Raw genomic sequence first — 17,353 nt, forward strand, 5'->3', positions numbered from 1 at the left:
ATATATATCGTAAATCAATGTAATGCAAATGCATTACATTACCTTTATTATTTTCATTTTACATTTACTACTTGTTTATGTACGCTTATAATTATTAGAAAAATATTTTTAATAATTTTAAAAAATAAATGAAATAATAAAAATTTAATAATAAATTATTTATTGAAAGTATAAAAAATGGTATAGCAAAATCTTTATTTTCTTTGATTAAGGCGAAATGTTTTATTAGTTATAAATTCGATAATCTCCTATCGATACTTGTTACTCTTAACTTGTATATATAAAAAATATAATAGTATATTAATTTATAATAAAATTTTTTCAAAATTCAATAAGTTATTGTAAAATAAAATAGATAATATACAAATTATAATTTATTATTGCAGATATATTACAATAAAAAAAAAAAATAAAAATATTTGGTAATGTATGTTATAAACAAAATAATTTGTTGTAAACAAATTATATAATATGTTATATTTATTAACAAATTTATTTACTCTTATATAAATAAAATTAGTGGCTTCCCAAAAAGGAAAGCCTGTTTAAATTTATCGGATGTATTAAATATTCTTTAATAAATTTACTAAATATTTTAAGTAAATTATTATATTTTCTTAACCTCCAAAACCATACAAAGTACGACCTTGTCGTTTTAATGCATATACAACATCCATAGCTGTAACTGTTTTACGTTTTGCGTGTTCAGTATATGTAACAGCATCCCGAATAACATTTTCAAGGAATACTTTAAGTACACCACGTGTTTCTTCATAAATTAAACCAGAGATACGTTTTACTCCACCTCGTCGTGCTAAACGACGAATTGCAGGTTTTGTAATACCTTGGATATTATCACGCAAAACTTTTCTATGACGTTTTGCACCCCCTTTTCCAAGACCCTTTCCACCTTTTCCTCTGCCAGTCATTTTAATAAAAAATTATTTACAATATTTTAACGAACGGATAACACGTGTGTTAACCTCACAAGTATTGTAATGTATGTGAGCGCCGGTACAATTGTGCCTTTTTATATAAAGCATTAAAGATTTTTAAGCCACGCCTATACAATTTGATTAGTCCATACTCTGATAGCTATCCAATAGGATATGACAACAAAAATTTTGAAATTTCATATAAATATAAATACAACACATTTATTTCGCATTTAAACATTTGACTTGTAGTATCAAATTGTCGAATATAATTTTTAAAATTGTGTGTTTTTTTGTAAAAACATTATTATTTGAAAATGGCTAGAACCAAGCAAACTGCACGTAAATCAACTGGTGGTAAAGCACCAAGAAAACAATTAGCAACGAAAGCTGCACGTAAAAGTGCACCAGCAACTGGTGGAGTAAAAAAACCACACAGATATCGTCCTGGTACAGTAGCTTTACGAGAAATTCGTCGTTATCAAAAAAGTACTGAATTGTTAATTCGTAAATTACCATTCCAACGTTTAGTACGTGAAATTGCACAAGATTTTAAAACCGATTTACGTTTTCAAAGTTCAGCTGTTATGGCATTACAAGAAGCTAGTGAAGCCTATTTAGTAGGTTTATTTGAAGATACCAATTTATGCGCAATTCATGCAAAGCGTGTTACAATTATGCCTAAGGATATACAATTGGCAAGACGTATTCGTGGAGAACGTGCATAAGCGTTTTAAATGACAATTTAAAAAAAAAAAAACAAATAAGAAATATTTTCGGTCCTATATATAGGACCAACATATATTATTAAATAAGAGTATATTATTTTTATTAAAAAAATATATATATATATATATATATATATATATATATATATATATATATATATATATATATATAAATATAAATTATTGAAATAAAATTAAACATTATTAAAATTTTGTTATAATTATAAGCGATTGCTATTTCTAAAAATAAATAAATTTCATAAAATTTATATTATTTTATATTCATTTGAAATATTAAAAAAACTTCTCGCTTTAAAGTAACCATGATATGAGTTATAAATGCAATAAAATTTTATACAAAAAATAATATTTATTTGTTGATGAATAATATAAAAGGTTTACATTTCTAAATAACATATATTTATATATGGTGTGTAAAAAAAAAGAAAAGAAGAAAAATAATTTATATTTTTAATATAAAAAGGCAACCGCACACAGTGTTCCCAAGCGGTCACCCATCCAAGTACTGACTGTGCCCAATGTTGCTTAACTTCGGTGATCGGACGAGAACCGGTGTTTTCAACGTGGTATGGCTGTTGCCAGTAATAAATGAAAATTTTTACAAATATATATTTTTCATAAATATCATTAATATTAAAGTATATTATTAAAATTTTCAATGAAGTAATCAATTTAAATATATACTTATTTATTATACCATATATTTTAAATAAAAATGCAACCGCACACAGTATTCTCAAGTGGCCACCCATCCGTGGTACTGACTGTGGCAAATGTTTCTAAACTATTATTTTATAAAATATTTATACAAAAAATAATTTACTCTTATCAAATATTAATTTGTGGCCTGTATTAAGGCCTATGTTATTTTCATTTTTTAGCAAAAATAATGAAATATTTCAATATATTATTAAAGTAACAGATCATTTCTTTTTTGGTGCTGCTTTTTTAATTTTTGTAGGAGATGATTTGGCAACAGAAGCTTTCTTAGCTTTTGGTGCTTTCGGTTTACGAGCAGGGCTACTTTTGGCAGCGGATTTTGTACTTTTTGCTGGTTTTGCTTTAACTGGTGCTTTTTTTGATGCCGCTGATGATTTTGCAGTAACTTTTTTAGCAGCAGTTGATGATGATGGAGTCGCTTTTTTTGCTTTAGGCTTTTTGGCTGCCAATGATGTAGTTGTGGCTTTCTTTTCTTTTGGTGCCCGTTTACTTTTAGCACTCTTTGCTGAACCTTTTGCTCCACTTTCTTTTTTGGATACTTTTGATTTAGCTGAAGAATTAGATGAAGCGGAAGCAGCCAATTTGAATGAACCAGATGCACCTTTACCTTTAGTTTGTACCAAGGCTCCCTCAGTTACAGCAGCTTTTAAATATTTTTTAATAAATGGTGAAATTTTATCAGAATCCACTTTATAATTTGCAGCTAAATATTTTTAATTGCTTGTAATGATGAACCACCACGTTCTTTAAATTTTTAATTGCGTTAACAACCATTTCTGATGTACGTGGATGTGTTGGTTTTGAATGTTGTTTTGTACGTTTAGCACCAGAAGCTGTTGCTTTTTTTGTTGGTGTTGTAGAAGCAGCAGTAACCGCAGTTGCTGCAACAGCTGTAGAATTTTCTTCGGCCATATTTTTTACTTTATAAAAATAATGTATTTATTATAAATATTTAAATGATAAAATATAATAATTCTATCAAATAAAAAATAAAGGTTTTCAATTATATCATTATTCACAATAATATAAGTCCCTATGTAAGTCAAAGTACCATGTAGAAAACACATAAAAATTAAATAGTATTTCTAATTTACTGTCGTAGTAAACATGATTTATTTTTTCAATTTCTATAATATATAAAATAATAAATTATAAATTTAATAATAATATTTATTTTATAAATTAAAATATATTTAATTTTTTATTAACAATTATTAATAAACATAGTTTAATATTAATTATTTCAATCATACAAAACAATAATATTTTTAAGGTAAACTTAAAAAGTATATATTTTTATTTTTTATTTAATATCGATTTATTATAAATTATTAGTATATAAATAATTAAAAAATTTAATATATAAATATATATATTATAGTATAAGATTTCATTTTTAGAAAAACTTTTTTGTCAATAATGAAAACGTATTATTATGAAATGTGTTAATCGAACATTGACAAAATATATTTCATTAGAAAATACTTTTATTTATGCATTAATATCAATAATTAACTATTAAATTAATTTTTTCATAATTATATAAAGAAATTTTATACTGATATAAGTATTTATATATTATAATATTTATTTTAAATATAAAAAAATTTATGACAAAATATATTATTAGAGTATTTGTTGAGATTAATATAAGATTATTTTAAATAAGAATTAATTTATATAATTATTAAAATATTATTAATTTTATGTTATGTAATTTTAATAAAAATAAATAATAATAATAAATATAAAAATTTTTTAACAATTTAAATTTTATATGATCTAAATAATTTTGTTAAGTACGATATGAGAAATCATTGTAAGCTTCGTTAAGAAACTTTGTAATATAAAATAATAATAATAATATTAAATATATAAATAAATAAAATAAATTTGATACATATTTTTGGTTCATTCTGTGTATAAATCAAAGGATACCGAATAATTGGTAACGGATGCGATATATTATAGTATCGAGTATTAAAACATAATATATAAATTTATCTTGTTATTCAAATTTTTTGTTACTTAACTTATGTATTTAGAAAATTTATAATATTATTTATATAATTGACATAAAATCTTATAAATTGAAATTTTATTAATATGTATCAAAAGAAGAGAGTAACGTATTGATATAATATCAAAGGATACTGATTATTTAAATAACGAATACGTCATATATTGTTTGTGTAACAAAGTTCACTTGGCCATCTAGTTGAAAATAACATTTTCAATAGAAAGTTTATATGCTTTTTTTTTTCTTTAATTATTAAAAAAATAAATTGAAATTTAATTCAATCAAATTTTATAATAATTTTTAAAAAATTTTTCCTTTTAAAAAATATTTTGTGATGTTGTGATAATATGTATTAATACAAGTGCATCCTGATACTTTTATCTCTAGTAAAGGTATGAGTATCATGAACAGTTTTGTTATCTAATGATATTATTTTGATAATATTTTGTGTATATTCTTATAATATTTTGTCTAAATATCATCATAATACAATATTATTTTGATAATATTTTATGAATATTCTTATAATATGTTACCTAAATGTCATCATAATATGATGAATTATTTCCATAATAACATATAAAAAAGAAAAAAAAAAAAAAGAATCATTAATTTATAATTATTTAAATTGATTCTTTAAAAAAATATTATAATATATTATTTATAAAAATAATTTTTTACTCTTATTTTAAATAAATTTGTGGCCTTTTATTAAAAGGCCTATGATCGATGTATTATTATTATAAAAATTAATGCAATGTTTTTAATTTATGCTTTCTTTTCAGTTTTCTTTGGTAATAACACTGCTTGAATGTTTGGTAATACACCACCTTGAGCAATTGTTACACCAGATAATAATTTATTTAATTCTTCATCATTACGAATTGCCAATTGTAAATGACGTGGAATGATACGTGTTTTTTTGTTATCACGGGCAGCATTACCAGCTAACTCGAGAACTTCTGCAGCCAAATATTCCATAACAGCAGCCAAATATACTGGGGCACCAGCACCTACTCGTTCAGCATAATTTCCTTTTCGTAATAATCTGTGAATTCTTCCAACAGGAAATTGTAATCCTGCTCGGCTTGATCTTGACTTTGCCTTTCCCTTTACTTTACCACCTTTACCTCGTCCAGACATAGCGAATAAATTTATTTAATTAATATTTTTTTTTGTAAATATAATCACACAGATGTGTACGTTACGGGGATTGTAACATAAATGTTTAAAATGTTATTTGGGTATTTTAATTTATAATATTTATAAAATATAAAACTTTAAAAATAAACCAATCACCTTATAGTATTATTTTCAGCCAATCAGAGAGTAGTATTCATTTTTATTGTTATATCCATCTTCGCGTATATAATACGCTAGTTGTATACACGACACGCTCATACATATACTGACTGGTGTTCTGTAACTATCTGTGTATATTAATTGTTTGTAACAATGCCACCAAAAACAAGTGGAAAAGCAGCAAAAAAAGCTGGCAAAGCTCAAAAAAATATATCAAAGAGTGATAAGAAAAAGAAGAGGAAGCGCAAGGAATCATATGCAATTTACATTTACAAAGTATTAAAACAAGTGCATCCTGATACTGGTATCTCTAGTAAAGCTATGAGTATCATGAACAGTTTTGTTAATGATATTTTTGAACGTATTGCTGCTGAAGCATCACGTTTAGCACATTATAATAAACGTTCAACAATCACAAGTCGGGAAATTCAAACCGCAGTTCGATTATTATTACCTGGTGAATTGGCAAAGCACGCTGTTAGTGAAGGTACTAAAGCTGTTACAAAATATACAAGTTCAAAATAAATAAATCGAAAATATTATTTAATTGATAACATAAAAATACATCAACATATAAAAACGGCTCTCTTTTTAAGAGAGCCATCAAATTTTTTAAATAAGAGTAAATTATTTTTATATATACAAAAAAATTAAATAAACAATTATTAATATCATATTTAATATAAAATTTTATATATTAATAGCTTGAATATATCTATTATTAGTATATCAATATTATTAATTTTAAATATAATAAAGGATATCGCGGAATATATATCGTAAATCAGTGTAATGCAAATGCATTACATTACCTTTATTATTTTCATTTTACATTTACTACTTGTTTATGTACGCTTATAATTATTAGAAAAATATTTTTAATAATTTTAAAAAATAAATGAAATAATAAAAATTTAATAATAAATTATTTATTGAAAGTATAAAAAATGGTATAGCAAAATCTTTATTTTCTTTGATTAAGGCGAAATGTTTTATTAGTTATAAATTCGATAATCTCCTATCGATACTTGTTACTCTTAACTTGTATATATAAAAAATATAATAGTATATTAATTTATAATAAAATTTTTTCAAAAATTCAATAAGTTATTGTAAAATAAAATAGATAATATACAAATTATAATTTATTATTGCAGATATATTACAATAAAAAAAAAAAATAAAAATATTTGGTAATGTATGTTATAAACAAAATAATTTGTTGTAAACAAATTATATAATATGTTATATTTATTAACAAATTTATTTACTCTTATATAAATAAAATTAGTGGCTTCCCAAAAAGGAAAGCCTGTTTAAATTTATCGGATGTATTAAATATTCTTTAATAAATTTACTAAATATTTTAAGTAAATTATTATATTTTCTTAACCTCCAAAACCATACAAAGTACGACCTTGTCGTTTTAATGCATATACAACATCCATAGCTGTAACTGTTTTACGTTTTGCGTGTTCAGTATATGTAACAGCATCCCGAATAACATTTTCAAGGAATACTTTAAGTACACCACGTGTTTCTTCATAAATTAAACCAGAGATACGTTTTACTCCACCTCGTCGTGCTAAACGACGAATTGCAGGTTTTGTAATACCTTGGATATTATCACGCAAAACTTTTCTATGACGTTTTGCACCCCCTTTTCCAAGACCCTTTCCACCTTTTCCTCTGCCAGTCATTTTAATAAAAAATTATTTACAATATTTTAACGAACGGATAACACGTGTGTTAACCTCACAAGTATTGTAATGTATGTGAGCGCCGGTACAATTGTGCCTTTTTATATAAAGCATTAAAGATTTTTTAAGCCACGCCTATACAATTTGATTAGTCCATACTCTGATAGCTATCCAATAGGATATGACAACAAAAATTTTGAAATTTCATATAAATATAAATACAACACATTTATTTCGCATTTAAACATTTGACTTTGTAGTATCAAATTGTCGAATATAATTTTTAAAATTGTGTGTTTTTTTGTAAAAACATTATTATTTGAAAATGGCTAGAACCAAGCAAACTGCACGTAAATCAACTGGTGGTAAAGCACCAAGAAAACAATTAGCAACGAAAGCTGCACGTAAAAGTGCACCAGCAACTGGTGGAGTAAAAAAACCACACAGATATCGTCCTGGTACAGTAGCTTTACGAGAAATTCGTCGTTATCAAAAAAGTACTGAATTGTTAATTCGTAAATTACCATTCCAACGTTTAGTACGTGAAATTGCACAAGATTTTAAAACCGATTTACGTTTTCAAAGTTCAGCTGTTATGGCATTACAAGAAGCTAGTGAAGCCTATTTAGTAGGTTTATTTGAAGATACCAATTTATGCGCAATTCATGCAAAGCGTGTTACAATTATGCCTAAGGATATACAATTGGCAAGACGTATTCGTGGAGAACGTGCATAAGCGTTTTAAATGACAATTTAAAAAAAAAAAAACAAATAAGAAATATTTTCGGTCCTATATATAGGACCAACATATATTATTAAATAAGAGTATATTATTTTTATTAAAAAATATATATATATATATATATATATATATATATATATATATATATATAAATATAAATTATTGAAATAAAATTAAACATTATTAAAATTTTGTTATAATTATAAGCGATTGCTATTTCTAAAAATAAATAAATTTCATAAAATTTATATTATTTTATATTCATTTGAAATATTAAAAAAACTTCTCGCTTTAAAGTAACCATGATATGAGTTATAAATGCAATAAAATTTTATACAAAAAATAATATTTATTTGTTGATGAATAATATAAAAGGTTTACATTTCTAAATAACATATATTTATATATGGTGTGTAAAAAAAAAGAAAAGAAGAAAAATAATTTATATTTTTAATATAAAAAGGCAACCGCACACAGTGTTCCCAAGCGGTCACCCATCCAAGTACTGACTGTGCCCAATGTTGCTTAACTTCGGTGATCGGACGAGAACCGGTGTTTTCAACGTGGTATGGCTGTTGCCAGTAATAAATGAAAATTTTTACAAATATATATTTTTCATAAATATCATTAATATTAAAGTATATTATTAAAATTTTCAATGAAGTAATCAATTTAAATATATACTTATTTATTATACCATATATTTTAAATAAAAATGCAACCGCACACAGTATTCTCAAGTGGCCACCCATCCGTGGTACTGACTGTGGCAAATGTTTCTAAACTATTATTTTATAAAATATTTATACAAAAAATAATTTACTCTTATCAAATATTAATTTGTGGCCTGTATTAAGGCCTATGTTATTTTCATTTTTTAGCAAAAATAATGAAATATTTCAATATATTATTAAAGTAACAGATCATTTCTTTTTTGGTGCTGCTTTTTTAATTTTTGTAGGAGATGATTTGGCAACAGAAGCTTTCTTAGCTTTTGGTGCTTTCGGTTTACGAGCAGGGCTACTTTTGGCAGCGGATTTTGTACTTTTTGCTGGTTTTGCTTTAACTGGTGCTTTTTTTGATGCCGCTGATGATTTTGCAGTAACTTTTTTAGCAGCAGTTGATGATGATGGAGTCGCTTTTTTTGCTTTAGGCTTTTTGGCTGCCAATGATGTAGTTGTGGCTTTCTTTTCTTTTGGTGCCCGTTTACTTTTAGCACTCTTTGCTGAACCTTTTGCTCCACTTTCTTTTTTGGATACTTTTGATTTAGCTGAAGAATTAGATGAAGCGGAAGCAGCCAATTTGAATGAACCAGATGCACCTTTACCTTTAGTTTGTACCAAGGCTCCCTCAGTTACAGCAGCTTTTAAATATTTTTTAATAAATGGTGAAATTTTATCAGAATCCACTTTATAATTTGCAGCTAAATATTTTTTAATTGCTTGTAATGATGAACCACCACGTTCTTTTAAATTTTTAATTGCGTTAACAACCATTTCTGATGTACGTGGATGTGTTGGTTTTGAATGTTGTTTTGTACGTTTAGCACCAGAAGCTGTTGCTTTTTTTGTTGGTGTTGTAGAAGCAGCAGTAACCGCAGTTGCTGCAACAGCTGTAGAATTTTCTTCGGCCATATTTTTTACTTTATAAAAATAATGTATTTATTATAAATATTTAAATGATAAAATATAATAATTCTATCAAATAAAAAATAAAGGTTTTCAATTATATCATTATTCACAATAATATAAGTCCCTATGTAAGTCAAAGTACCATGTAGAAAACACATAAAAATTAAATAGTATTTCTAATTTACTGTCGTAGTAAACATGATTTATTTTTTCAATTTCTATAATATATAAAATAATAAATTATAAATTTAATAATAATATTTATTTTATAAATTAAAATATATTTAATTTTTTTATTAACAATTATTAATAAACATAGTTTAATATTAATTATTTCAATCATACAAAACAATAATATTTTTAAGGTAAACTTAAAAAGTATATATTTTTATTTTTTATTTAATATCGATTTATTATAAATTATTAGTATATAAATAATTAAAAAATTTAATATATAAATATATATATTATAGTATAAGATTTCATTTTTAGAAAAACTTTTTTTGTCAATAATGAAAACGTATTATTATGAAATGTGTTAATCGAACATTGACAAAATATATTTCATTAGAAAATACTTTTATTTATGCATTAATATCAATAATTAACTATTAAATTAATTTTTTCATAATTATATAAAGAAATTTTATACTGATATAAGTATTTATATATTATAATATTTATTTTAAATATAAAAAAATTTATGACAAAATATATTATTAGAGTATTTGTTGAGATTAATATAAGATTATTTTAAATAAGAATTAATTTATATAATTATTAAAATATTATTAATTTTATGTTATGTAATTTTAATAAAAATAAATAATAATAATAAATATAAAAATTTTTTAACAATTTAAATTTTATATGATCTAAATAATTTTGTTAAGTACGATATGAGAAATCATTGTAAGCTTCGTTAAGAAACTTTGTAATATAAAATAATAATAATAATATTAAATATATAAATAAATAAAATAAATTTGATACATATTTTTGGTTCATTCTGTTTATAAATCAAAGGATACCGAATAATTGGTAACGGATGCGATATATTATAGTATCGAGTATTAAAACATAATATATAAATTTATCTTGTTATTCAAATTTTTTGTTACTTAACTTATGTATTTAGAAAATTTATAATATTATTTATATAATTGACATAAAATCTTATAAATTGAAATTTTATTAATATGTATCAAAAGAAGAGAGTAACGTATTGATATAATATCAAAGGATACTGATTATTTAAATAACGAATACGTCATATATTGTTTGTGTAACAAAGTTCACTTGGCCATCTAGTTGAAAATAACATTTTCAATAGAAAGTTTATATGCTTTTTTTTTTTTTTAATTAATAAAAAAATAAATTGAAATTTAATTCAATCAAATTTTATAATAATTTTTAAAAAATTTTTCCTTTTAAAAAATATTTTGTGATGTTGTGATAATATGTATTAATACAAGTGCATCCTGATACTTTTATCTCTAGTAAAGGTATGAGTATCATGAACAGTTTTGTTATCTAATGATATTATTTTGATAATATTTTGTGTATATTCTTATAATATTTTGTCTAAATATCATCATAATACAATATTATTTTGATAATATTTTATGAATATTCTTATAATATGTTACCTAAATGTCATCATAATATGATGAATTATTTCCATAATAACATATAAAAAAGAAAAAAAAAAAAAAGAATCATTAATTTATAATTATTTAAATTGATTCTTTAAAAAAATATTATAATATATTATTTATAAAAATAATTTTTACTCTTATTTTAAATAAATTTGTGGCCTTTTATTAAAAGGCCTATGATCGATGTATTATTATTATAAAAATTAATGCAATGTTTTTAATTTATGCTTTCTTTTCAGTTTTCTTTGGTAATAACACTGCTTGAATGTTTGGTAATACACCACCTTGAGCAATTGTTACACCAGATAATAATTTATTTAATTCTTCATCATTACGAATTGCCAATTGTAAATGACGTGGAATGATACGTGTTTTTTTGTTATCACGGGCAGCATTACCAGCTAACTCGAGAACTTCTGCAGCCAAATATTCCATAACAGCAGCCAAATATACTGGGGCACCAGCACCTACTCGTTCAGCATAATTTCCTTTTCGTAATAATCTGTGAATTCTTCCAACAGGAAATTGTAATCCTGCTCGGCTTGATCTTGACTTTGCCTTTCCCTTTACTTTACCACCTTTACCTCGTCCAGACATAGCGAATAAATTTATTTAATTAATATTTTTTTTTGTAAATATAATCACACAGATGTGTACGTTACGGGGATTGTAACATAAATGTTTAAAATGTTATTTGGGTATTTTAATTTATAATATTTATAAAATATAAAACTTTAAAAATAAACCAATCACCTTATAGTATTATTTTCAGCCAATCAGAGAGTAGTATTCATTTTTATTGTTATATCCATCTTCGCGTATATAATACGCTAGTTGTATACACGACACGCTCATACATATACTGACTGGTGTTCTGTAACTATCTGTGTATATTAATTGTTTGTAACAATGCCACCAAAAACAAGTGGAAAAGCAGCAAAAAAAGCTGGCAAAGCTCAAAAAAATATATCAAAGAGTGATAAGAAAAAGAAGAGGAAGCGCAAGGAATCATATGCAATTTACATTTACAAAGTATTAAAACAAGTGCATCCTGATACTGGTATCTCTAGTAAAGCTATGAGTATCATGAACAGTTTTGTTAATGATATTTTTGAACGTATTGCTGCTGAAGCATCACGTTTAGCACATTATAATAAACGTTCAACAATCACAAGTCGGGAAATTCAAACCGCAGTTCGATTATTATTACCTGGTGAATTGGCAAAGCACGCTGTTAGTGAAGGTACTAAAGCTGTTACAAAATATACAAGTTCAAAATAAATAAATCGAAAATATTATTTAATTGATAACATAAAAATACATCAACATATAAAAATGGCTCTCTTTTTAAGAGAGCCATCAAATTTTTTAAATAAGAGTAAATTATTTTTATATATACAAAAAAATTAAATAAACAATTATTAATATCATATTTAATATAAAATTTTATATATTAATAGCTTGAATATATCTATTATTAGTATATCAATATTATTAATTTTAAATATAATAAAGGATATCGCGGAATATATATCGTAAATCAGTGTAATGCAAATGCATTACATTACCTTTATTATTTTCATTTTACATTTACTACTTGTTTATGTACGCTTATAATTATTAGAAAAATATTTTTAATAATTTTAAAAAATAAATGAAATAATAAAAATTTAATAATAAATTATTTATTGAAAGTATAAAAAATGGTATAGCAAAATCTTTATTTTCTTTGATTAAGGCGAAATGTTTTATTAGTTATAAATTCGATAATCTCCTATCGATACTTGTTACTCTTAACTTGTATATATAAAAAATATAATAGTATATTAATTTATAATAAAATTTTTTCAAAAATTCAATAAGTTATTGTAAAATAAAATAGATAATATACAAATTATAATTTATTATTGCAGATATATTACAATAAAAAAAAAAAATAAAAATATTTGGTAATGTATGTTATAAACAAAATAATTTGTTGTAAACAAATTATATAATATGTTATATTTATTAACAAATTTATTTACTCTTATATAAATAAAATTAGTGGCTTCCCAAAAAGGAAAGCCTGTTTAAATTTATCGGATGTATTAAATATTCTTTAATAAATTTACTAAATATTTTAAGTAAATTATTATATTTTCTTAACCTCCAAAACCATACAAAGTACGACCTTGTCGTTTTAATGCATATACAACATCCATAGCTGTAACTGTTTTACGTTTTGCGTGTTCAGTATATGTAACAGCATCCCGAATAACATTTTCAAGGAATACTTTAAGTACACCACGTGTTTCTTCATAAATTAAACCAGAGATACGTTTTACTCCACCTCGTCGTGCTAAACGACGAATTGCAGGTTTTGTAATACCTTGGATATTATCACGCAAAACTTTTCTATGACGTTTTGCACCCCCTTTTCCAAGACCCTTTCCACCTTTTCCTCTGCCAGTCATTTTAATAAAAAAAGAGTGTGTGTACTTATGTACACGCGTTAGAAGTTATACTTCTTTGGCGTATGAAAAAAATTTAAAATAACTCAAATGCAGTAGTAATCGACAATAAATATTAAAATCAATCAAAAAGATTTTGTTTAAATAAAAAATATTTTATTAACGTAAAAATATTGAAATTTTCATCAACTTGATTCACTGTAATATTAACAGATTCTGATCGAGGCTCAGGAGTTGCAGCTTGGTTTGAATCCATGTTACATGTTTGTTGCCGTTGTTCATAAGGTCGCTTGGGTTCTGCTGTAGATATATTTCCTTCCGATTTAGATTTTTTGCGCTTTCGGTAACGCCGACAAATTTCTGCATTAGTCATCGGCATCGCAACTAAAATGAAAAAAATCACAAATAAGTAACATTTAAATTATAGAACATGCTGTAAAATGTCTTCAAAAGAATTTGATTTTTTGATAGTATTCATGATTTTCGTGAATGAACTAATTTTGGACTTGCCAAGTATTAATATAGTTTACAATTAATCATTGTAAAATACATTAATTATTAATCTAAAATAAATAATGTTTCTTATTGAATATTTCATTATTTATTATTTATTAATTAACTTAGATAATTAATTTCTTTGTAATCAATATTTTCACAGTTAATAATTATCACTTGAATTAAAATACTTGCCAGTATATTGAAGTACAATGCTAGATGTTTTCTATTAAATGCCGGAAAATTATTCAAGTAATCTGTAATATAAATTAAAAAGAGATGATTAAAATTATTCGATTCGATTCACAAAATGATAAAATATTATTATCTAAAGTAATAAATAATAAATAATAAATAATTAAATTTTATTATTATTTGATTATTTGTTAGAAAAATAATAAGTTCTTTAGAAATATATCTATATATTATACTTACAAAATTAACCTCTAATATTTGAAAACACTTAAAGTTTTTACAGTTTTTTCACAACACAATGCCAAAAGTTTACAAATAATATTTATATATGTAATAAATTGAAGAAAAATGAATAATTATATAAAATTAATATTCAAAATTAATTATTCATATGAATACTATATTTCACAACCATTGACTTGAACTGGCTCAGGGATATAAGTACTGTGTACTGTATAGTATGAAGATTCTTCATGGTATGAAGACTCAGTACTGTAACTATATTCAGTGTTGATATATTTTTTTATTATTTCAATTCTGTGGCTAACTTCACCATGTCGTTCGTGCGCGCGCAGCTCACAAATTCACTCTCATCAAAACGCGCCAAAAGAAGTATAACTTCAAAAATTATTTACAATATTTTAACGAACGGATAACACGTGTGTTAACCTCACAAGTATTGTAATGTATGTGAGCGCCGGTACAATTGTGCCTTTTTATATAAAGCATTAAAGATTTTTTAAGCCACGCCTATACAATTTGATTAGTCCATACTCTGATAGCTATCCAATAGGATATGACAACAAAAATTTTGAAATTTCATATAAATATAAATACAACACATTTATTTCGCATTTAAACATTTGACTTTGTAGTATCAAATTGTCGAATATAATTTTTAAAATTGTGTGTTTTTTTGTAAAAACATTATTATTTGAAAATGGCTAGAACCAAGCAAACTGCACGTAAATCAACTGGTGGTAAAGCACCAAGAAAACAATTAGCAACGAAAGCTGCACGTAAAAGTGCACCAGCAACTGGTGGAGTAAAAAAACCACACAGATATCGTCCTGGTACAGTAGCTTTACGAGAAATTCGTCGTTATCAAAAAAGTACTGAATTGTTAATTCGTAAATTACCATTCCAACGTTTAGTACGTGAAATTGCACAAGATTTTAAAACCGATTTACGTTTTCAAAGTTCAGCTGTTATGGCATTACAAGAAGCTAGTGAAGCCTATTTAGTAGGTTTATTTGAAGATACCAATTTATGCGCAATTCATGCAAAGCGTGTTACAATTATGCCTAAGGATATACAATTGGCAAGACGTATTCGTGGAGAACGTGCATAAGCGTTTTAAATGACAATTTAAAAAAAAAAAAACAAATAAGAAATATTTTCGGTCCTATATATAGGACCAACATATATTATTAAATAAGAGTATATTATTTTTAAAAAAAAATATATATATATATATATATATATATATATATATATATATATATAAATATAAATTATTGAAATAAAATTAAACATTATTAAAATTTTGTTATAATTATAAGCGATTGCTATTTCTAAAAATAAATAAATTTCATAAAATTTATATTATTTTATATTCATTTGAAATATTAAAAAAACTTCTCGCTTTAAAGTAACCATGATATGAGTTATAAATGCAATAAAATTTTATACAAAAAATAATATTTATTTGTTGATGAATAATATAAAAGGTTTACATTTCTAAATAACATATATTTATATATGGTGTGTAAAAAAAAAGAAAAGAAGAAAAATAATTTATATTTTTAATATAAAAAGGCAACCGCACACAGTGTTCCCAAGCGGTCACCCATCCAAGTACTGACTGTGCCCAATGTTGCTTAACTTCGGTGATCGGACGAGAACCGGTGTTTTCAACGTGGTATGGCTGTTGCCAGTAATAAATGAAAATTTTTACAAATATATATTTTTCATAAATATCATTAATATTAAAGTATATTATTAAAATTTTCAATGAAGTAATCAATTTAAATATATACTTATTTATTATACCATATATTTTAAATAAAAATGCAACCGCACACAGTATTCTCAAGTGGCCACCCATCCGTGGTACTGACTGTGGCAAATGTTTCTAAACTATTATTTTATAAAATATTTATACAAAAAATAATTTACTCTTATCAAATATTAATTTGTGGCCTGTATTAAGGCCTATGTTATTTTCATTTTTTAGCAAAAATAATGAAATATTTCAATATATTATTAAAGTAACAGATCATTTCTTTTTTGGTGCTGCTTTTTTAATTTTTGTAGGAGATGATTTGGCAACAGAAGCTTTCTTAGCTTTTGGTGCTTTCGGTTTACGAGCAGGGCTACTTTTGGCAGCGGATTTTGTACTTTTTGCTGGTTTTGCTTTAACTGGTGCTTTTTTTGATGCCGCTGATGATTTTGCAGTAACTTTTTTAGCAGCAGTTGATGATGATGGAGTCGCTTTTTTTGCTTTAGGCTTTTTGGCTGCCAATGATGTAGTTGTGGCTTTCTTTTCTTTTGGTGCCCGTTTACTTTTAGCACTCTTTGCTGAACCTTTTGCTCCACTTTCTTTTTTGGATACTTTTGATTTAGCTGAAGAATTAGATGAAGCGGAAGCAGCCAATTTGAATGAACCAGATGCACCTTTACCTTTAGTTTGTACCAAGGCTCCCTCAGTTACAGCAGCTTTTAAATATTTTTTAATAAATGGTGAAATTTTA

The 17,353-nt window shown here is 24.5% G+C and overlaps 3 non-coding genes across 3 annotated transcripts; all 3 read right to left on the reverse strand.

Annotated features, from left to right (window-relative positions):
• Positions 1-2,145: 2,145 nt before the first annotated feature.
• Positions 2,146-2,264, reverse strand: LOC123303630. Its single transcript, XR_006535734.1, has one exon. It is a non-coding gene; the product is annotated as a 5S ribosomal RNA (ribosomal RNA).
• Positions 2,265-8,629: 6,365 nt separating this feature from the next.
• LOC123303631 lies at positions 8,630-8,748 on the reverse strand. The gene has a single exon (XR_006535735.1). It is a non-coding gene; the product is annotated as a 5S ribosomal RNA (ribosomal RNA).
• Positions 8,749-16,416: 7,668 nt separating this feature from the next.
• LOC123303632 lies at positions 16,417-16,535 on the reverse strand. Its single transcript, XR_006535736.1, has one exon. It is a non-coding gene; the product is annotated as a 5S ribosomal RNA (ribosomal RNA).
• Between the last annotated feature and the right edge of the window lie 818 nt (positions 16,536-17,353).

This window comes from Chrysoperla carnea, assembly GCF_905475395.1.
Source record: "Chrysoperla carnea chromosome X unlocalized genomic scaffold, inChrCarn1.1 SUPER_X_unloc_110, whole genome shotgun sequence".
Taxonomy (NCBI): domain Eukaryota; kingdom Metazoa; phylum Arthropoda; class Insecta; order Neuroptera; family Chrysopidae; genus Chrysoperla; species Chrysoperla carnea.